At 42.5% G+C, this 23266-nt stretch overlaps 1 protein-coding gene across 2 annotated transcripts in view; it reads right to left on the bottom strand.

Annotated features, from left to right (window-relative positions):
• Positions 1 to 22596, bottom strand: part of HECW2 (HECT, C2 and WW domain containing E3 ubiquitin protein ligase 2) — a 182829-nt gene extending 160233 nt beyond the window's left edge. The window contains exons 1-2 of one of the 2 annotated variants that reach the window (XM_063340740.1): positions 22348 to 22596; positions 16613 to 16736 (exon numbers count right to left, since the gene is read on the bottom strand). The gene's annotated coding sequence lies outside the window, so the exon portion shown is untranslated. The remainder of the gene's footprint in view (positions 1 to 16612; positions 16737 to 22347) is intronic. The other variant, XM_063340739.1, reaches the window with a different exon arrangement.
• Positions 22597 to 23266: the final 670 nt, after the last annotated feature.

Genomic DNA, 23266 nt, shown 5'->3' with positions numbered 1-23266 from the left:
TACGGTATTGTCCAACAGTGACAGTATGAGAATCAAAGCATGAGAAATGTCTCTTCTGCCTTTACTTTAACATCCAAACAGGCTACCTTATATGACCAATACATTGTGTCTACTTAAATGCGACCCATTTTCTTTGTTTTTGAAATAGAAAGCAATTGTGCAATGCTGCTCATCCCAAAAATCATCAATTGAAATGAAGAAACATGACACTAGAACAACGAATAGTAATAATTGCATTGTTTAACTATTTTTAGCCTGTTAAATAAAGCTAACATGCCGATAACATGTGACAAACATAGGAACCCTTCCACAGACTAAATGGTGATTTGACATGGCCATTAGATTTGAATTTAATTAAAGTCATTCAACTCTCTTTATGTCTCCTTCCCACTTCCTCACAGTCCCCAACTGACAAGACCCGCTTTCCCACTGTCCTTGCACTTATACGGGTGCTGGTCTATACTGAGCAACCTGTATATATCATATCCCTGCAATTGCATGGGCTAAGCTTCAAGATGTGCACTAGTAGTGCATTCACAGAAATCAAAATCCATTTTACAAGAAAATCCCAACAAATCACTAGAAGCATCTATGGCTGCTTTGTTTGCTTATAAGAAAAAACAAAGCAAGATTTTTTCAGTGAAGACAATTTGCAATACAACAAAAATTCTCACCAACATCTACAGTAAATTTTTGCATAAGTCATAACAGTATTGTAAGTGAACAGTCTTCATGAATTCAAGTGCAAAACTGCTAAATTATCCCTACTTACCTTTCCTTCCAAGCATAGTAGCTACATATTTTTTGCTCTCAGCCAGTTAACCTCACACAGTTTTTCTCACAACTTTTATTTTCCTTATTCTGAAACACCTCGTAAAACAATTAATCATAGTAAGTTATATAAAGCATTTTAAAGACTTCTCTTAGAGAATCCAGAAGCATTTTAACAAGCTTGGCATTTCTTTCAAAAAAGAACATCTATTGAATCACAACTGAGTGTGTGTAATTGTCTAGAAAACATTGTGGAAAAAACCCAAATGTATGTCTCAGTTCAACTAAAACTCAGCACAATGAGGGTCTACCTATGTCTTAACCCTGCTGTAGATCACAATGAGTCACTGCTTTCTGGAAGAGCAGCCAGAGCACCACCTGCAACTTGCCAGTGGGCTGAAATGTCATTAAGTTATCCAAAGCTTTTCTCCAGCAGGAAAGTCTTCCCTTACACAGAATTACTGCATGAATGCATTGACATAAAACAGTATTTCCAAAGCAAGTATCATTTAGCCTCCACACTGAAAGCTAAGCATAAAAAGAGGGTCTCACCACAACAGCAGTCAATTTGGTTTTCTGTTTTGAAAGGTAGCTTCAGGGAACCAATAGTTACACTGATTTCCAGTCAAGTTCTACCTCTTCTTTTCCCTCACTTTTGCATTAAGAACTGGCCTTGAGCACAGCTGTTAGTTAAAGTTTAACGCATCCCCATAGCCCACATCACATGGGCCACTGTGTGCCATCTAATGGGAGAAAACATCATGGGTGTCTAGTATGTGTTACTCATCTTCTTTGGTATTTTTCAAAACATCAGGCTATGGAATTATCCTCTTGAAATTGCAGAGGAGAACGCAGTTAACAGCCATGCAACTGGAGGTACAATAATTATAAAATATCACATATATTTCGTGTACCCTTCAATGTTCTCACTTTGACAACAGCATCAGTTCCAGAACTGTACAGCTACCCATATATCCTGTAATCAGCAAAAAGCAAGAGTTGTCTGTCCTGTTATCTGCCCTGTGAAAAACCAACAGCAAAAAAAAAATGAAAAACGCATGCTGAATGATATAATATCAGTCCTATGAAACATTAATAAGCACAAAGCAACCAGCCAAAGAGGGAAAAGGAGGAAAATAAAATATGCTAGCAGCAGGATTATGTAGATCCTTCTCCCTCGAACGACAAATACAACAGTAAGCTCAGTCTGCAAACAAGGAAAGGAAACTGCAGGTATTTCTTTTACAGATTCTGTCATCTCTGATAACATTCTCTCTCAGGTACCTGACCAACTTACTGTCTATCTTACTAGTTAAACTCAGAGCTGTTATTTTCAATGTGCATTTAGTTTCAAAGATTAGTGCTGCTACCTGATGTCTGAAAAAGGGCTTCTATATTCAAAAGCCTGTTTATTCCCCCCCGAGTCTTACCAGCTCATTCAGTATAAACTGTACCTTCCACCTCTGATTCCCCCCAGATCTTGCCACATTTGTGCACCGCTCTGAGCCCTTTCCAAGTACTAGTGTCATGGAATGTATCTGGGTTTAGATTCCCCAAAACTTTATGACAACCATAAAGTAATTATGCTTTCTTAAAGCTTGTTCCATGATGGTTTTGCTAGATGCCTCCTAGATTTTACATTATCCGAAACCATGAACAAAAACCGCAAATCTATTCAGGTTCTCTGTATTTTTCATTATTCTATATGTATTTGTCATATCCTTCTCACTGGCCTTTTTTTACAAGAAAATAAGAGATCCACTCAACTTAGTTTCATTAAAGCTATTTCATGCTTTTTAAGAATATAGCAGATCTAGACAAAAGATGTTTAGTCATTCTGAAATTACTACAGATTTAGATAGTACATTTAAAAAATACTTTTGTGATTTTAACTTCCGTATAAAGCATAAAATCTCCTGGACACTGTACTAGAAGAACAAGCTATCCGAGTCTCTGTTTTTCTGATGCTGCTGTTCTTCAGCTGCTAAAAGAAGAAAACTTGTTACCCCTCCCGCTTAATGAATATAGTAAGAACAGGGCAAGACACTAATTTAGGGAGCTGGTACTGTTAAGAGTTTCAAGACAATGTTACATCAGAGGCTCTTTCTGAACCACAAAAGCTGACAAACTTACCAAAATAATGGCAGTTTCCACCTCCTAAGTTAAACAATAAAACATACGTTATTTTTTTTAAGTTAGCTTGCACTCAAGGATTTTAATGAAAACAAATGAAGATGTACGGATTCATTAAGGCTTGCAACATACTTAGTTTTTCTAAATTGCTACTCTTTTCAATAAGCGTGATGCTTTTATTTGCTATTCTTTAATCTTCATAATCCAACCCGTTTTGTTGAACTACATTTTCAAAAATCCTCCCATTCATTTTATTTATTTTTATATTTCCCTGATCACAAATATATTGCAAACACACCCCCACCCCATCAGCTGGCTTTTCCATCATCAGCAACAGAAGCAAAGTTGAGTCATACAGCAGCTCCCTGCACTGAACAAGTGGTCCTGTTCTTCACAGCTACTTTAGAGATCTTCTTTCTGTCTGCAACCTGTCAAGATCTCCACTCTCAGCTGGACACTTACGGCTCTCAAAGGGAAGGACGAAAAGCAGAAAAGCCACTTTAGAAGGTGGAATTTTACTGTATCAAACCACAGCAAGTCCATCTTGGATCACCTTCGGAATGCAGCGCAATGCACCGCAACTGACCTCTTGGTGGTTTTTGTGTTTCGTTTGTGGTTTTTTGGTGGGATTTTTATGGGTTGGTTTTTTTGTTTGATTGTTTTTAAAAAGATGCTTATAGTGGTTTAAAAGAATCCTTTTACTTAGCGTTTGGAAAGCACAAGGAGCGTGCACAAGGGCAACTATGGTATTTCAGGTGATGGGTAGACACTTCCAATGTGGATCAGTGATTTCCCTAAAAATGATACTGACTGCCTATACTTGTATGAACATATTTTAACTGTAAAGACAGTCCAGAGTCATTTCTTCCTCACAGATCAATAGTGGAGAAGAAAGAAAATGTGAAGCAAATAGTAGCAGTAACTATATCAGAAACAGTAGTCAGGCAGGTTTAATAAAACTGTTAATTGGATATGTCGCAGCTACTTTGATGACAACAAGGAGAAAAAACAAAACCAAAACAAAACACAGAAATGAAACACAATGCGTGATGATGGTACCAGGAAATTCACTCAGTAACTGCATTAGTGCTAGTGTTCTGGCATTTCCGTCTTTTATTTAATCAATCTTTCATCTTACATTCCATGCTGAAATGCACTTGCCTTCTACCTTAGCACACTTTTACAGCCATGTATTGCTGGTTTCTATAACCAGTAATGGATACACATCCAACACATGGCTTATGCAATTCCCAGAGTCTTTTCCAGACAAACTAATTTTGTCTAAATAATTAGTTGCATTTTGACACGCATATTTGTTCTCTTCCTCTTTCCTTAGAGCCAAGCTTTTTTCTGAGTGCGTTAATAACAGTGAAAATAAGCCGTTAACTGGCAACTAAGCACACCTGTAGAGCAAGAGTGTTAATTATCAAGCTATACCAAACATTTACAATTTCACTGTGACTTCTGCCTTTAATTTTGCAAAAGTTGTTCATCTCCCATGAAACCACGTGTTTGCTTACACAGATTTCCAAAAGAAAAGGTATTCTAATTTTACTAACTGATGTTCTTGTTACGAATTATATACCTGGTATGTTATTTTGCAGGGCAAAACATAGCTGCAGCTCAGTAGGCATTACCCAATGCCAAATCCTCATCAAGTACAATAGAAATTCAAGAGCATAACCCACAATTTTGTGCCTCAAATGAAGCAACCGCAGTCAAGCGCAACGTATGAATTCAGGCAGACCAAAAGAACAGAGGACACTGATAGATGTAAATGACTGGAAATCCTTATACAGCTGCTTTTTAAATTCTTTGCTGTGAGCAACTGACTCCAACAAGACCATTAGATAGGAAAGCCAAAAGGATCAAAATTCAGAATTTTAGACATAAGCACATTTCAGTAGGATCAATTATGATAGTGAAGTAAGCTTACATAGAGTTTCTAAGTGTTGATGATAATATTCAAAGTTAACAAAGCAAATGAGAGTACAAAAGGTTTCTGGACATCATTAAGTGCCAGAGGAATTATTTTTTTTCCAGTAATCCAAACAAATGTAATTGCCTGTGTCAAGGATTTCCAAGAGCAGATGCAATTAAGGCACCACTGTCCTAAAAGAAACAGAAAAGGGTTTTCATTATTCAGGAATCTCAGAAGCCCCACTAACATGCAATATTTCTGCAATACTTATGACTGCATAAGTACATATAAATCACTTACATTTACTTATTACTCACACTCCTGGCTTCTGATAAAATTGCTTTTCAAAGCCTAATAAAGCATCATGGATCGCGTCTAGACTGATGCTTCAAATTTACTGTATGCAGAAAATGTAAAAATGTTACAAATTTGTTCTCAGCTCAGAAATGGCTCTAACAATTTCGTGATTTTGCTAAAAAAAATCTTAACCTAAAATTAGTATTCTGTGTGTGGGCATACCACTGTATTTTTAATTTCTTGAACAGACTAAAAAAATTTCTGTATACTAACCTTAATCTTCTATGGCTAAGTTCTACGGAAAAAAAAAAAGAAACAGCAAAATTCACTCCAAGTGATAAAAAAAAATCATATGCATACCTGCAGCAAATGAGTTTGCAGACTGATCCCTGTCACTCCTTGTTCCATTTGCCTTGTTGCATATTTTGGAAGACAGCATCCCTCTCTTCCATTAAGGAAGAGAGGAAAAAATCTCAAGTGAATGTTTCTCCATACTGCTAATGCACTGGAGCTGCTGGAGGTGAAAGCAAAAGCTAGTGTGTGCCACCTTTTCCTGACACATGGGAGAAAATTTGACATCAAAGACTTGCAATCTCTCAGATGCAGTATCTTTAAGAAAAGTTATCGCACTGGCAGATTTCAGCAACTGACTAAAAAGTGACCCGAGGCACCTGCTACAGACCAGGCAAAGGAGAGGGGGAGCTGAATGCTCATCACATCCCCTATTTTCTGGGCACAATCCTCCTTTCAATTCACATTTTGCCAGTCCCATGGCTGGTCAGCATGGCTGTCTCCAGAGCTGTCCCCAATAGCTAGAGTATGTCCTTTTAAAAAACGTTTTTTCTATTACCCTACACAAGGGTAATCAATCTTCAACCTTACTCTACAGGCTCCCACCCTTACTAAACCAGAAAAGGACAAGAAAGAAAAGGATGACCAAGACCATAAGAATGAATGTGTATGCAGAGAACTGCAGAAATCCAAAATTACCGGAGGTCTGGGGAGGGATGAGAATGACAAGAGAATTGCAGAGATGCCTGAAGACAAAACTGGGGGGTGGGGGGAGGGGGGTGTGGAATCAGTGAAGGAAGGAAATCAGAAGAGAAAGAACTTTTGGACATATAGGATGGTAAGATAGGAAAACTTCAAAGAAAGGAATCAAAAGAATAATTTAAAAATAATGGATACGTGACATTTCAGAACATATATTCTTAAAACTCAAATTGTTCTTGTTCTGCAGTTTAATTGATTGAAGTTCTGTCATTTTGTAATTAAAAAGCCACATTAAACACACACTAATGATAATCAGAGGGAAAAGGATCTCACAATCTGATATTACATAAAATCACTTGGACTCTTACAATAAGCAAGCTAAATTTAAAATAATCAATTCCATAATGGTTGAACTATCACTCAACAATTGGAGGGTAAGTCAGGCATAACTCTTTATCGAACATTATTTCTACGAAGGTATGACGCTTATGAAGCTTGATGGTGTTTTGGGGATGCATTACTTTCCTGTCCTGTTTCAACAGCAAACAGGAGGATGTATGCTCTAGTCTTTGGATTTTATACCACAACCACCATGACCAATATTACAGTGTTTGTAAATCAAAAGCAATAGTGAAGTCCTCAACAGATTTAGTGGAGGTTGTCATGTTTAAGAAATAAAAGCACTGTTTAGGGTAGCATTTTATATGACATGCTTTTTGAAAGCAAGATAAGGGTGGCAAGAGGGGGCTTTTCACATTGAGACATCATTTGTCACGAAAGGGCTTTCTCAAAACCAGAAGTCTAGAAGCATTTGTAGGAGTTCAGATTTCACTGATTTGGTTTGGAAGACTGTTCCATAGCTGAATCATTACCACCAAGAGTGTTTTATCCCCAGTTCTTTCAGTGTTAATCCTGGGCTTTGCTAACTGCATCGTGCCAGAACGGCACACCTATGGGATAGTTCACAATCCGACTCATTCTTTCCACCGCAAATGCTTATACAAAATTTTTTCCTGCATGGTCCAAGAGGAATAGCGCTATAATCACTTGTAACTCTTTATTCCTTGGGTCCTTTCCATGTATGAATAATGGATAAATATTTAAATCTATTGTATATTTCTTTAAAAAAAAAAAAAAAGCAGACAGTTTGCACTCATATACGTTCAGCTCCTGCTAACTGTAAAACAGCTAATATTCTGTTCACCTCAGTAAAGATTCCTAGCTATGCTATCTAATGCAAACTATAGATAGGTAAAATATCACCTGGAGAAGAAAATGTGGCTATAACACCCAACATAAATATTGGAATATTCATGCTCTAGAGATCACGTATGGACTGGTTTTAATTCCAGGTAACTAACAACAAGAAAAGCTGAACTTTTAAGTGAAGAGCTACAAAAATGCAAGGTATTTTTACCCACGCTTACATTTTAATGAAATAAAATGTCTTCAATCAAGTTCAGTTAGACTGAAGTATGTAAGGTTTTACGAAGATGAGAGTATGTGCAGTAATACTGATACCCAGTGAGTAACTTGGAAAGTGGAATATTCATATGAGAACACTTTTTCCCCCATATTCAGGAAATGTGAATGTATCATGCAATACATCTGCTATTTTGCTGTAGTAAGCTATATTTCACCAAATTTTTAAACTAGTTTCTTACTACATTGCACAGATTGAAGGAAAAACTGATCAGATACACCAGCCAAAGCAGACTGCATTCTCTTAATCCACTTAACAATTTAAACTGTACTTGGCCTGATTCAAGAAGTGTAAATCACAGTAGCCCAATTAAGTGTTATGCCCATTTACATTAGCTGGAATCAGGCCTATGAATGCTTCCTTTTTAAGTAAACCTCAGTAAGTTTGAAAACATTCAAAAAATAACAATACTATTAGACACAAGACCAACTTCCCTTATTCAAGTCATTAAGTACAGAACTCAGTTGAGAAGATTATTTTTTTCCTCCACATGATGCAAAACTTCCCTTACTTTCTCCGCCCTTAGAAGGCACAATTTCTAGGCTTCAACAATCCACATTGGACTTAGGTTGTCAACCTGAAAGTAAAAGATTTCATTACCGGTTTTTCCCAAGAGGTAATGAATGATGTTTGCCTTTTAAATGTGTTTTGGATAGAGGAGAAATAAAAGGATAAGCCATCCATGACTGCAAGATGGCACACGATCAGAACCTGATGTGATACTGCATGGATCCTAACCGTCCTGCCCCCACTGCTGGCAAGGCTGCAGGGGCAGGGAGGGACTTCACAACCATTTCTGTACTAACAAGAAGTGATTACAATATTGATTTTTCATGGGGCTACTTACATGAGTAAACATTAATCAATTTGTGTTAGGGTTGCAAACTAAGATCAAAATAATTATTTGACAAATAAGGCTTGCTTGCAGCTGACTCACAGCCTACATCACAAGTCGCGAAGCACAGTTAGTAGAAAGCTAAATTCTTCACCCTTTTAATACTGCTTTTTGTTTTCCAAATGGCACACAATCAGCTAAGACAGTAAATCAACACGTTTTTCCTTTGGAAATTAAGTTGGGATATATGACTTGTTCCAGGCCTTTCTTATTTCTGAGGTGTTTGGAAGACTGAATTCCTCATCATCCACACTTAGGAAGATCCTGTCTGTTCTGTTTAAAAATATTTCACATGTGGTTAATCAATGCATATTTTAGTTACAAAGTCTTTGTTTAATATACAGATAGCCAACACTGCCTTTTGCATTAAAAAAGGGATGTCATTAATTTAAAAATCACATTAATCTGTCAGAAAAGTTTTTAATGTATTAGAGCCTCACCAAAAAAAAACCTGAAATTACACAGAAGAAAGATTTGAGGGAAAGTATTTCTATTTTTCCAGGTTGAATAATTGAGAGTTTGTGTTTTGTTCCCCTACAGCAGTCTCCCAGTTGTTTGGGTGGATTTTTATCAAAGCATTGGAAAGAAAAGCACTTAGATGGCAACAATAAAAACACAAACCTTGGAAAGAAGACCAAGCAACATGCACAAGACCTGAGGTTTACATTTTCTTCTACAAACAGATTCAAAATGGACTGTGTCAAAAAACAAACAAAAAAAAACCAAACCACCAACAAGCAGTGTAGGAATGACCAATTTACAGTAAAAAAAAAAAAAAAAAAGGCGGAAGATTAAAACAAAGGCTTCTTTTGTGCCAACACATGTTAGGTCTCCCATTAAAAGAAAAAAGAAAAATTAAATATATGCATTAGTCCTCCTTATATTGGCTATATTTATCCCACCCACTTATTATCCAGAAATGTAATAGAAATAAGTTTATCTACAGAAGCAAGAAACAAAACTGCTTAGCTTTCCCCCCCCCCTTAAAAAAGGGCTGTCTCCATACAGCTACCGACAACTGATGAACCTCACGCCAAGAGGTGCTGAACATGCTTCTTGTATCTATAGTACCTCAAACTCTTTACAAACTGAGATAAGCATAAGTAAGCTTTAAAAACCTCCTGACTTCATGCTCTTAGAGCCTTGGCAGATAATTGTTACAGCTAGTGATTTATCCTATCATCATGAGGCAAACCTGTCTTAAGTTCAACATAAGTCAAAACCAGATTTCTTTGTAGTGTATTTAAGCTAAAGCATTTAACCTATTAACTTACCTTAGCTAGAAATCCAGTACTTAAGTCTATGCCTTTGCACACAGTCAGTATCAATATCAGTATTAAGTGGAAATGAAACAACTTAACATAAAAGCAAAGACTTCCTCCAAAACAGTGAGTCAGTTTTTAAAAGACACAGGCTCTCACTGGAAATCAGTATTTTCAGGACTACAAGGCAAAATTAACACAACACCCACCTCAATGCAGTAAACAAACAAAAAACACCCACCCAAATTCAATTAAGAAAAATAGGGGTAAAATTTTAAACAAGCAACTAGTTCACTGCTTAGAACGTTAAGTCTGACAATTTGGCTTTATTTACCTATTTTTCATAAAGGTATGCATAAATCAACTCTAGAAAAAAATCAGCCTTCCATAACTTGCAGTATTCAGTATGTTTCACACAATGCCTAAGGAGAAAAAAAAACCCTAAAAAAAAAAAAGAGCCTACATCTTTGATATCAGGAAGAAAACCACATCTAAACTGTTCAGTGTAACTAAACGTGTGACACAAACTAAGGCAAGAAGTGGAAATTGTCAGAATTCTGTGGAACATTAAGGAGGGTGACAATTTACAACCGCTGAGCAGCAGCACCACGGTGTTTACAGTGGCTCTCTACATTAACCAATAGTTTCATAATGAAAAATATCAACCTGTCACACTTAACAGTCCGACAGAACATAATCCAAATTCAGAGCAAGTTCATAATACGCACTTACTCAAGTTAATAGAATGTGTTCATAAACATGGAGCTAGCACCAAGTTACATTTTGCTGGAAGTTATTTCATTCTAAGAAAGTCAAAACACCTTTTAGGAAATGAAACAGAGAACTGGTGTCATCTACACACTCAGAGATTATTAGGTGAGCATTTGAGACAAAAACACCATGTAAAACAACCATGAACTCCGACATTTATTCTAGTTCTGATACTTTGCTACGCATGCTTACAAGACCCTAACAGCATTTTGGAAAGATCTGGACAGCACTCAACATGGTGTTATTCAAAACATAAGGAGCTTGTTGTTAAATGAAATAACGTGTATGTGTGTATATATAGATAGCATGGGGAATAAACAAGAGGAGTTAAAGACATGCACACACCTCCAGGGCTGTGATCTTATTGGCATCACAGAGACATGATCATAGAATCATAGAATCTTTGTGGTTGTAAAGGACCTTTGAGATCATCGAGTCCAACCATACACACACAAAAAAAAAACCCCTACAATCTCTGCCACTAGAGCATGCCCTGAAGTGCCAAATCTAGACGTTTCTTAAACACCTCTAGGGATGGTGACTCATCCACCTCCCTGGGCAGGCTGTTCCAGTGCCTGACCACTCTTTCAGTAAAGTAATTCTTCCTAATATCTAACCTAAACCTCCCCTGCCACAACTTCAGACCATTTCCTCTGGTCCTGTCATTATTCACCTGGGAGAAGAGGCCAACCCCCACCTCTCTACAACCTCCTTTCAGGTAGCTGTAGAGGGCCATGAGGTCTCCCCTCGGTCTCCTCTTCTCCAAACTAAACATGCCCAGTTCCCTCAGCCTCTCCTCATGCGACTTGGTCTCCAGACCCCTCACCAGCCTGGTAGCTCTCCTCTGGACACGCTCCAGCACTTCAATGTCCCTCTTGTACAGAGGGGCCCAGAACTGAACACAGTACTCGAGGTGAGGCCTCACCGGTGCCGAGTACAGAGGCACAATCACTTCCCTGCTCCTGCTGGCCACGCTATTCCCGATACAAGCCAGAATGCTGTTGGCCCTCTTGGCCACCTGGGCACGCTGCTGGCTCATGTTAAGCTGGCCATCCACCAGCACCCCCAGGTCCTTTTCTGCTGGGCAGCTCTCCAGCCACTCTTCCCCAAGCCTCTAGGGTTGATTGGGATTGTTGTGACCGAAATGCAGGACCCGGCACTTGGCCTTATTAAACCTCATACAGTTGGCCTTGGCCCATCGATCCAGACTGTCCAGGTCCCTCTGCAGAGCCTTCATACCCTCAAGCAGATCAACACTCCCACCTAGTTTGCTGTCATCTGCAAACTCACTGAGGGTGCCCTCAATCCCCTCATCCAGATCATTGATAAAGATATTAAACAAAACTGGCCCCAAAACTGAGCCCTGAGGGACACCACTGGTGACCGGCCGCCAAGAAGATTTCACCCCATTAATCACAACTCTCTGGGCACGGCCATCCAGCCAGTTTTTTACCCAGTGAAGAGTAAACTTGTCTATGCCATGATTCGCCAGCTTCTCCAGGAGAATGCTGTGGGGGATGGTGTCAAAGGCCTTACCAAAGTCCAGACAGACAACGTCCACAGCCTTCCCCACATCCAGAAGGCGGGTCACATGGTCATAGAAACGGATCAGGTTGGTTAAGCAGGACCTCCCTTTCCTAAACCCATGCTGGCTGGCCCTGATCGCTTGGCTGCCCTGCACTTGCCATGAGAGCTCACTCAAGATGATCCTCTCCATGATATTTCCTGGTACTGAGGTCAGGCTGACAGGCCTGTAGTTCCCCAGATCCCCCTTCCGACCCTTCTTGTAGATGGGCATCACATTAGCCACCCTCCAGTCATCTGGTACCTGCCCCGTTGACCAGGATTGTTGATAAATGATGGAGAGAGGCTTGGTGAGCTCTCCTGCCAGCTCCCTGAGTACTCTTGGGTCAATCCCATCCGGCCCCATAGACTTACACGTGTCTAAGTGCAGAAGCAGATCACTGACTGCTTCCTCCTGGATTATGGGTGTGTTGTTCTGCTCTCCATCCTTATCTTCCAGCTCAGGCGGCTGAACACCCTGGGGACAGTTGGTCTGACTATTGAAGACGGAGGCAAAGAAGGCATTATCTCAGCCTTCTCCTCGTCCTTGGTTGCAACTTTTCCCCCCACGTCCAGTACGGGACGGAGATTCTCCCTGACTCTCTTTTTGTTGATGTATTTTTAAAAACTTTTTTTGTTCTCCTTTATGTTAGTGGCCAAGTTGAGCTCCAGCTGGGCTTTTGCCTTCCTTGGGATGGCTCTTGTGACTGGAGTGTTGGAATGGAAGGATACAAGCTCTTCAGGAAGGACAGGCAGGGGAAACAAGGAGGGGATGCCACCCTCTATGTCAATGACCAGCTGGAGTGCATGGAGCTCCACCTGGGCATGGTGAGGAGCCGACTGAGAGCCTTTGGGTCAGAATTAAAGGGAGGGCAGGGACACATGACATTATAGTAGGTGTATGCTACAGGCACACCCAACCAGGAAGACCAAGCGGGTGAGGCCCTCTATAGACAGATAGGAGCAGCCTCACGTTCTCAAGCCCTGGTCCTCATGAGGGGTCTTCAGCCACCCTGATATCTGTTGGAGGGACAACACAGCAGGGCATAAGCAATCCAGGAGGTTCCTGGAATTTGTCAATGATAACTTCCTTCTTCAAGTGATATAGGAGTCTATAAGGAGAGATGCTATACCGGACCTTGTTCTCACCAACAAGAAGGGGCTGGTGGGAAACATGAAGCTCAAGGGCAGCCTTGGCTGCAGTGACCACAAAATGGTAGAGTTCAAGATTCTTAGGGCAACGAGGAGGGCACACAGCAAGCTCAATACTCTGGGCTTCAGAAAAGCAGACTTTGGCCTTTTCAGGGATCTGCTTGGCAAAATACCATAGGATAAAGTCCTGGAGGGAAGAGGGCCCCAAGAAAGCTGGTTAATATTTTCAGGGATCACCTCCTCCAAGCTTAGGAGCAATGCATCCCAACAAATAGGAAGTCAGGCAAAACACCGAGAGGCACGCATTGATGAACAAGGACCAAACACTAAAAGGAAGCCTACAGACGGTGGAAGCAAGGACAGGTAGTCTGGGAGGAATACAGAGAAATTGTCCAAGCAGCCAGGGATGAGGTTAGGAAAGCTAAAGCCCAGATAGAGTTAAATCTGTCCAGGGACACCAAGGGCAACAAGAAAAGCTTCTACAGGTGTATCAGTGATAAAAGAAAGACTAGGGGAAAAGTGGGCCCTCTCCAGAAGGGAACGGGAGACCTGGTTACCCAGGATATGGACAAGGCTGGGGTACTCAATGACTTTTTTGCCTCCAGTCTTCATCGGCAAGTGCTCTAGCCACACTGCCCAAGTCGCAGAAGGCAAAGGCAGGGACTGGGAGAATGAAGAACCACCCATTGTAGGAGAAGATTAGATTCGAGATCATCTAAGGAACCTGAAGGTGCACAAGTCCATGGGACCTGATGAGATGCAGCAGTGGGACCTTAGGGAACTGGCAGATGAAGCTGCTAAGCCACTATCCGTCATATTTGAGAAGTCGTGGCAGTCCGATGAAGTTCTGACTGACTGGAAAAGGGGAAACATAACCCCTATTTTTAAAAAGGGAAAAAAGGAAGAACCTGGGCAACTACAGGCTGGTCAGTCTCACCTCTGTGCCTGGCAAGATCATAGAGCAGATCCTCCTGGAAACTATGCTAAGGCACATGGAAAATAAGGAGGTGACTGGTAACAGCCAACATGGATTCACCAAGGGAAAATCATATCTGACATCTGCTGGCCTTCTACGGCAGCATTACAGCATTGATGGATAAGGGAAGAGCAACTGACATCATCTACCTCAACTTGTACAAAGCATTGGATGTTGTCCCACACGACATCCTTGTTGCTAAACTGGAGAGACATGGATTTGACAGATAGACCACTCAGTGGATAAGGAATTAGCTGGATGGTCACACTCAGAGAGTTGCGGTAAACAGCTCAATGTCCAAGTGGAGACCAGTGATGAGTGGTGTTCCTCATGGGTTGGACAGGCGCTGTTTAAAATCATGTTGGTGACATGGACAGTGGGATTGAGGGCACCCTCAGCAAGTTTGCCAATAACACCAAGCTGTGTGGAGCAACTGACACAACTGGAGGGAAGGGATGCCATCCAGAGGGACCTGGGCAGGCTTGAGAAGTGGGCCCATGTGAACCTCATGAAGTTCAGCAAGGCCAAGTGCAAGGTCCTGCACCTGGGTCACAGCAATCCCAAGCACAAACACAGGCTGGGCGGAGAATGGATTGAGAGCAGCCCTGAGCAGAAGCACTTGGGGCTGTTGGTTGATGAGAAGCTGAACATGACCCAGCAATGTGCGCTTGCAGCCCAGAAGGCCAACCGCTTCCTGGGCTGCATGAAAAGAAGCCTGGCCAGCAGGTCAAGGCAGATGATTCTGCCCCTCTACTCTGCTCTGATGAGACCCCACACGGAGGACTGCATCCAGGTCTGGAGTCACCCAACATAAGAAGGACATGGACATGTTGCAGCGAGTCCAGAGGAGGGCCACAAAGATGATCAGAGGGCTGGAGCACCTCTCCTATAAAGACAGGTTCAGAGAGTTGGGGTTGTTCAGCCTGGAGAAGAAAAGGCTCCAGGAAGACCTTATAGCAGCCTTCCAGTACTTAAAGGGGACCTACAGGAAAGAGTGGGACAGACTCTTTATCAGGATAGTGATTTAGATTAGATATTAGGAAGAAATTCTTTACTGTGGGGGTGGCGAGACACTGGAACAGGTTGTTCAGGAACGTTGTGGATGCCCCATCCCTGGAAGTGTCCAAAGCCAGGTTGGATGGGGCTTTGAGCAGCCTGGTCTAGTGGGAGGTGTCCCTGCCCATGGCAGGGGGGTTGGAACTAGATGATCTTTAAGGTCTCTTCCAACCCACTCTATTCTATGATAGTTTTTTTTCCAATACGGAAACAAATAGAAAACAACAATATGCAATAAACTTTCTTAAGTGTTGCTTTCTCATAAATGACAGTGGCTTTTTGTTTTTCTCTAGGTAAACGGCATGCAATTGCAGCTTTTTCTTATGCAAAAACATGCAGCAGCATCCTTATGGCTACATCTGCACTCATATGCAGAACGGGCCACAAAACAAATGCTGAAGCCATGCAGTACCACGCACACTAAATGCTCTTCTCTCACAAAATGGGGCTGTCTTATCCATAGCCCATTTTGGGGTTGTCCCTGGTCCATGGCTTTCCCTGAGTTGTGCCTTGTTTGGGCTGCTGACACTGGCCAAAAAGCATGCCAAGGAGCCCACTAACAATAAAACAGTGCCACAACCTTGGGACAGCATTTAAGTTCAGGCACTAAGTCACTCAGACAGCAGGTACAGCCATAGCCTTGCTGACCCCAACGAAAGGTTTTCAAGTCTCAGAGAGCCCACCACAGTTACATTTGCAATTTTCCTATTTTCCTATGCAATACAAATATTTGGGAGATTAGTTCCTTGACAACAATTTTTATGTTCATGAAGAAAATGTAGACATTTTTATTAGAGCAATGAATCAAGAACCATAAATTATGGTTTTTATGCAGCTATAGCTACATTTTAAAGAGATGATAAGTTTACAATCTCTACTCTTTTGTTATTTCTAGTGGGAAAAATAACTCTTAGCAAACTACCCACTCAAAACAGACTCCAATCGGTAATCTAGCAGAAGAATAACATGATCAACTGATCAGATCAGCTGTTTTTAAAATGCATCTTAAATAAAGAAAACACACAGCTTAACAAGCGCACCTTTTGGAGCTGGAACTTTGCAGCCTAGCACTACAAAGCTCACATGCTCTTGAGAGAGCGAAGGAATCCCATAAAGATGGGCACATGCCTTTTTGTGACAATAAGGAGCCAAAGGAAATTGCTGGTTTTGTAATTTTTTTTATTGCTACTTTGCCAATACTCAGCATCTGTAATATCCAATTTAGTGAAGCCCTTGATTTGGGGCACCTAGTGAGTGATCATTTTTGAGCGTTCTTTCAGCAGGATCCCTACATTCCTCGCTGCTCCCCAACAGAGTGCGGCTGATCCACTCCACTCACCATAAGGTGCTGTGGCTTCAGCTGTCACAGTCATTCCTGGCAAACTCTTCTCTCTTACTGTGGTTACTCTATCCGACAAGGATCAGTCAATGTTTTCTTTTTTTAAAGATGCTGCTGGTCATTCCTGGAAGAAAATGAGTTTTACTGTTGCATGCTTTGGGCTCATCTAATTACAGTACTAGCCTTCAGGGAATTTTTAAACTAATGACATTGTATTTGTCAAGCATATAAACTTTTAATCTGATTTTTCAAGTGGATCCTAGCCAATGGATCCTTGCCACCATAGCACTTAACAAAACACATCTGACTGTCCTCCATGCAATATTTAGGTGGCCTTATTATCAAAATGTTAATTTTTGTTACCTAATATCTTTCTCTGGTGGTCAATACAAGGCATATAGGTATATTGACAATGTTATTAAAGTTTTTATGACTAAAAGTCAACAAGTCAAATTATACGTGCGTAAATACAGCTTCACAAATGAAGAGGCGCGCACCTTAAGAAATCTGAATCAAAACACTATCTGAACAACTCCTCAGTTTCTCTGCTGATCTCATGATTTATTGTATGCCAGCATCAAGAAATACCAGGCCGACAGTACAGTTGTTTGGGGTTGTTGGGGTTTTTTTTTTCCTATTTCAACATGCTATTCTTTATTTTCAAGATTTTTTCCATTTACAGTGCTAATACAGAGACCAAAAATCCAAGTTATTAATTATGTCACAATGACTCCTTAACCCCCCCCCCAAAATGCAAACAGCTCAGATGACCCATCAATCACATACTTTGGGGTACTTCCTTAATTCTAAAGGACAAATAGTGCACTATTTCAACCATTAAGTTTGGCTTGACTGTACTAATTGGGTCTTTTGGACAAATAATGCTGGATTCACATTACAATTTCAAATTCATTTCAATTATTACCGCGTCTCCAGAACACATACAAGCTGCAATTCTGCCATGTAGAAAGCTTGATGACTACACTTCAAAGAAAAGATCCTCTCTTATTTTCACCTTTCAAAACTACCTTTAAACATAACTATCTATTTTTTTTCAAAACTGCATGCCAGTTCAGGGCAAAATTTGCTAAATAAATTATGAAATACAGGTATTAATGTCCATTGAGCAACAGGTATCGGCATACCAGTCCTCCCCAGACTTAAAACAATACAGTTGGGACATAAAACTGTGTAAAAGTAACATAACACAAAATACTGGCACAATTAAGACAGCAGTCATAACTGTCTACATCCAAACCAGACTTAGCCTCAGTCACTTTTCATTTTCTCCCCAGTACTAGAGGGTATCATGAGAAGAAGGAACAGCTCTTCATAATAAGATAGAGAGATATGACTCGCCATTTGCCTCAAAATCTAAATCCATACATCCTGTCAGCAGAACTTGGAAACCTAACACTGACTTTTTCAAAACAAGTAATAGGATTCCTAGATGTTGCAAGGGATGACTGGAACGCATACACTTCTAACGTGAGTGACTACATGTTGAACTAACAGTCGAGGGCTTGCACTTCCAATGAGCACTCACAATCTGACTGCAGTCTTTTAACACAACTACTCAGAAGTTTTATCATGACACCTGGAAGACAGCACAGAATCATAGAATTGCCTAGGCTGGAAGGGACCTTTCAGATCATCAAGTCCAACCACGAACCTAACTCTGACAAAAACCATCACTAAACCATATCTCCAAGCACCCCATCTACCCATCTTTTAAATACCTCCAGGGATGGTGCCTCAACCACTTCCCTGGGCAGCCTGTTCCAATGCTTAATAACCCTTTCAGCGTAAAAATTTTTTCCTAATATCCAGTCTAAACCTCCCTTGGTGCAACTTGAGGCCGTTTCCTCTTGTCCTATGGCCTGTTACTTGGGAGAAGAGACTGACCCCCACCTCTCTACACCCTCCTTTCAGGTAGCTGTAGAGAGCAATAAGGTCTCCCCTCAGCCTCCTTTTCTCCAGGCTAAACAATGCCAGCTCCCTCAGCTGCTCCTCATGAGACTTGTTCTCCAGACCCCTCACCAGCTTCGTTGCCCTTCTCTGGACCCGCTCCAGCACCTCAATGTCTTTTTTGTGGTGAGGGGCCCAAAACTGGACACAGTACTCAAGGTGAGGCCTCACCAGTGCCGAGGACAGGGGGACGATCGCTTCCCTAGTCCTACTCACCACACTGTTCCTGATACAGGCCAGGATGCTGTTGGCCTTCTTGGCCACCTGGGCACACTGCTGGCTCGTATTCAGCCACCAGTCAACCAACACCCCCAGGTCCTTTTCTGCCAGGCAGCTCTCCAGCCACTCTGCCCCAAGCCTGTAACGCTGCACGGGGCTGTTGTGACCCAAGTGCAGGACCCGGCACCTGGCCTTGTTGAACCTCATACCATTGGCCTCGGTCCATCGATCCAGACTGTCCAGATCCCTCTGCAGAGCCTTCCTACCCTCAAGCAGGCCGACACTCCCACCCAACTTGGTGTCATCTGCAAACTTAATGAGGGTACTGTGCTACTTTCACTGAGTATGCAATCAATTTTAAGAAAACACACAGGTTTCAGGCACTGACATCTACATTTCTGTAAAAAAAATATTTAAAAAAAAAAAGTGTTACTTGAACTCTTCTACAAGGACTACAGTATTTCAGGATCACATCCTACTTGGCCTCTCATCCCATGAAGAGGTGCCCTTGTAACACATGTCCACGCTACACAAAGCTTTATCACCATTTTTGATCTTATTGCCAGAGAAATGGGCATTTCCAACCTTTTCTTCAATACCACTGATATTCCAGCTGATCACAAACAAGCTGACATGGAGGAAGATCACAGAGGCCCTGTATCACTGTCTATATAAACCGTGCACAGTTAATTCAATTTCAATGGAAATGACATGGAACTTCTTTTAGATACTAAACTCAAATATCAAAATAATCTGTAACAATGACAGTTAATCCCATTCTCATCTTGCAAAGGGCCCTGATGTGATTAGATAAACACCTCATGTACTGCCATTAGCTTCGAAGTGCCAAAACACAAGCTCACAAGGTTGCAAGAATACATCTCTTCTCCATTTCGGTTGGGGGACTTCTGTATAAAATGTTCAGTTCCATTACATCTGTTAGGCAATAAAATTAATATTCTTCGTACTGGTGAGTGAGTAACTTCACTCCAGCCTCTCCCCCTTTGTAATATAACCAAAAAATCACCAACAGACAGTGTGAAGACAAAGGCTATGACTGTGCCATGCATGATGACAGCAGGATCAAACAAAATTAGGCTCAGCTACTCAGAGCATCTCATACTATGAAAGGCAGCACTGTTGGCTATGGCCTCAAACAAGGGGTTTTGAACGCTCTACTGAAGTGGACATTTACATCTCATTTTCCATGATTAAGCAACATTACCCAAATAAGCATTTTGTCACCATCTCCCTTGTATCAGTACACATTAGCCAATGGAGTAAATGCAATAGCCTAAGCATCCTGTTTCTGTCTGATTAAAGGAGAGTTATTGAAAAAACAAAATGCTGAGTTGGATCAAAAAAGAAAAAATGGAAAAGGAGTTACACTTAATTATTCAAGAATGTAATCTGCAGATTGCATATGCAGAAAGTCCCCTTATTTTGCAGCATACTGGAGCTTTAGCTGCAGTTTAAAGAGTGTTGGAACATAAAGGGAAGAAAAGGGTTGGGTTTTTTTTCAGTTAGGCATTACTATTTAATCTTATAAAGGGGGCAACACAAAGTAAATTCCATTTCTTCTCAGGAAATCTGATAAAACAGTATATTGTTTCTGGCTGGCAGCCATTGCACTATCACACGCTTCTTAAAGGCATAACATTGTGAATTCTATCAGATTTGAAAAAGCACTGGAAGCATAAAATAAATAGAAATGCCCGTTAGCTCAACTGACTTTAAAAATAAATAGCAAGGTAGTAAATAGGTCTTTAAGGAAGGCAGAGGGTCCTTACAGAGAGTGGCAAATGCTCCAAGCCAAACCAATTCCATAGTGCCATCGAGACTGAAAGATACACCACGAGTTTGCACTGGCATCACCAGAAGGCTGTTTATAGAGACAGATGAACGGAAGGAAGCCTGTTCAACAACAATTCCGTGAAGTTAAACTACTACTAAGCACAACTTTAAAAATGGTCTCCAGTCAACCATATGAGCTCCATGCAACCTCAGAGCGCCTTTTAAGGTGGTATGTTTAAATTCCAGCATAAGACACAAATAAGGAGAGAAAGACAGATACACACATGCAGACTAGCATCTAACATCCACTGTGGTATCTCCAGATGACATGAAAGCATCCACATTTTTGGAAATTGAGAGCCTGAACAGCAGCGGTGATTGAAAGGCAGCATTAGGTTTGTCCCTTTCATATGCTAATAATGACATCATACCTTATGACCCAATGCTGCAACCACACACTATCATCTTCTAAGAAAAAATTTTTCAAAGCAGTCTAAGAAGCAGGCAAACTGCTCACCTGCGTATAGGAAGAAGTTTTTTTTAATCCATCCATGACATAGATTTCTTTCTCTTCCTCAGTGCTGTGAATAATCACTACTGAAATATTTAGAACGGTTTGACTGACTTTCTTAAAAAGTAAAAAAATACTATAATCGTTGGGGGAAGTAGGAAAAAAAAATCTCCAAAAGAAGTTTTTAAGCATACAGAAAGCGGTCCTGGACATTTATGAAGTGAAGCAAGGTAAGGCCCCTGCTGGGATCTCTGTACAGGAGGGATTTAGGGCTGAACCTCTTGCAAACATTCCAATGCAATGTAGTGTAGTGCAAAGACTCCCTCACACAGCATCCCAGAAAAGAAAAAAGAAAAAAAAAAAAGTTATAAATACTCTCTCCATCCTCCTGACATATATCCAGCAATAAAATAAGAGATAATAAATTATGTAACTACTACTGTCTACATACACCACACTCCCTGTATTTTGACATCAAAGAGCCCAAAAAAGAATTTTTTATTTTTCTTTTTTAAATATACCCTCATGGTTTTTAGTGACATGCACAGAAAAGGTTAAGAGAAAAAAAAACAAGCGTACTGAGAAAGAGATCTCCACGTCAATAAACAATCCACAGAATGGTAAGAACAGGAATATAAGCCTATTTTTCCCCCCCAGTGTCATTGTGCTGTATTTCGTGCACACAAGAACAGAACCACACATTAAACCCCACTGTTTTGAAAACAACATGCTTGAAATCTGCAGCGATCTTTCTTCCCCACCGCGGACACTGCTACATAAAATCTGGAGAACAGCCCTATACATAAATAAATAAATACCCTAAATGGCGAGGGGAAAAAAAAAAGAGCGGAGGAAACAAACGCGTCGCACAAAGTGTTGGAGGCATTCTCCGGGCAGGAAACGACTTATAATTAAATGGCCCAAAAGCGATTAAAACGAAGCCGAAGGGAGCCCTGCGGGGCTGCGCGGCAGCCCGCCGCCCGAGCCTCCGGCATGACGGGGCAGGCGAGGCGGCCGCTGGGGCGAGGGAGCGGAGCCCGCCGCGGGGGCAGCGGGCGCCCCGGCCCGCAGAGCGCCGGGCCCGCCCCGGGGGTACGGCGGGCGGGGGCCGTGGGGGCCCCGCACCTGCCGCGGCATCGGCACCGCTAAGGCCAGCCCCGGCCCGGTCCCCCTCAGGCTGCAGCCGCCCCCCGGGCTCAGCCGCGTCCCTCGCTGCCGCCGGCACCGGGCGGCGCCCACTCACCTCGCAGAGGCGCGCACTGCGGATCCGCGCCCGGTGGCGGGCTCCGGGGGAGGGCGGCTCCCGCGCCGTGCCGTGCCGCTGCGGAGCCAGGCGGCGACCGGAGTCACCCCGTCCTTGCAGCAGGCGGCTCCCGCCGGTGGCGGCGGCGGCCCCTCCGCGCCCACGGCGGGGCGAGCGCCTCCCCGCGCAGGGGCGCCCGCGCCGCCCCCCGCCCCCGCGCCGCCTCAGCGACGGGGCTGGGCCCCCCGCCCCTTGGCCGGCCTCCGCCTCCGCGCCGGCATCTTCCCCGCGATCGCCGACAGGCACGGCAGAACCGGGGTGGCTGAGGAGGGCCGGGGCCGAGGCCGCAGCCCCGCGGGCCTGGGCGGCGCCGGGGGCGGATAGCTGTAACAAAGCCGCCCGCTACCCGCCTCCCCCCGGCGAAAGGAAGGCAGCGGGATGCGGTCGCCCCGCCGGCGGGAGGGGGCTGCCGGGATGCCGCCAGGCCGCGGCTCGGCGGCCGCCCGGGCCCCGCGGGAGGGTAGCGGGCTGCGGGGGATACCCGGGCCCCACCGAGCCCCGGCCCGTGCACCCGTAATAGGTAAATCCTATTTCGAAGCCCTCCCCGTACGGATCCGGGGGGGCGGGAATGGTCTTGCAGCTGCTGCGTTTTAACCGCTGTTCCTGAGAAAGCGTCACGGAAACGGTGCTTTGAAATGCCAATTTCTTTTTTTTTTTAATTCACTCACGGTTATTAGCCCTGACAGTTATCAGTGCCATCGACCTGGGTATGAGCCAGCCTTTATCATTTTCTCAATTATCCTGTCTATTTGAAAGCAGTTAGGCGCGATCAGCTCTACATTTCCTACTTTTCCGGCAATTTTACTTTGTGCTTTGTCCATCACAATGAATTCAGGAATGTTTTCATAGGAAAATGTAG

Source organism: Chroicocephalus ridibundus, chromosome 7 (assembly GCF_963924245.1).
Source record: "Chroicocephalus ridibundus chromosome 7, bChrRid1.1, whole genome shotgun sequence".
In the NCBI taxonomy this organism is placed as follows: domain Eukaryota; kingdom Metazoa; phylum Chordata; class Aves; order Charadriiformes; family Laridae; genus Chroicocephalus; species Chroicocephalus ridibundus.
This window is presented reverse-complemented; position numbering and strand designations above follow the sequence as displayed.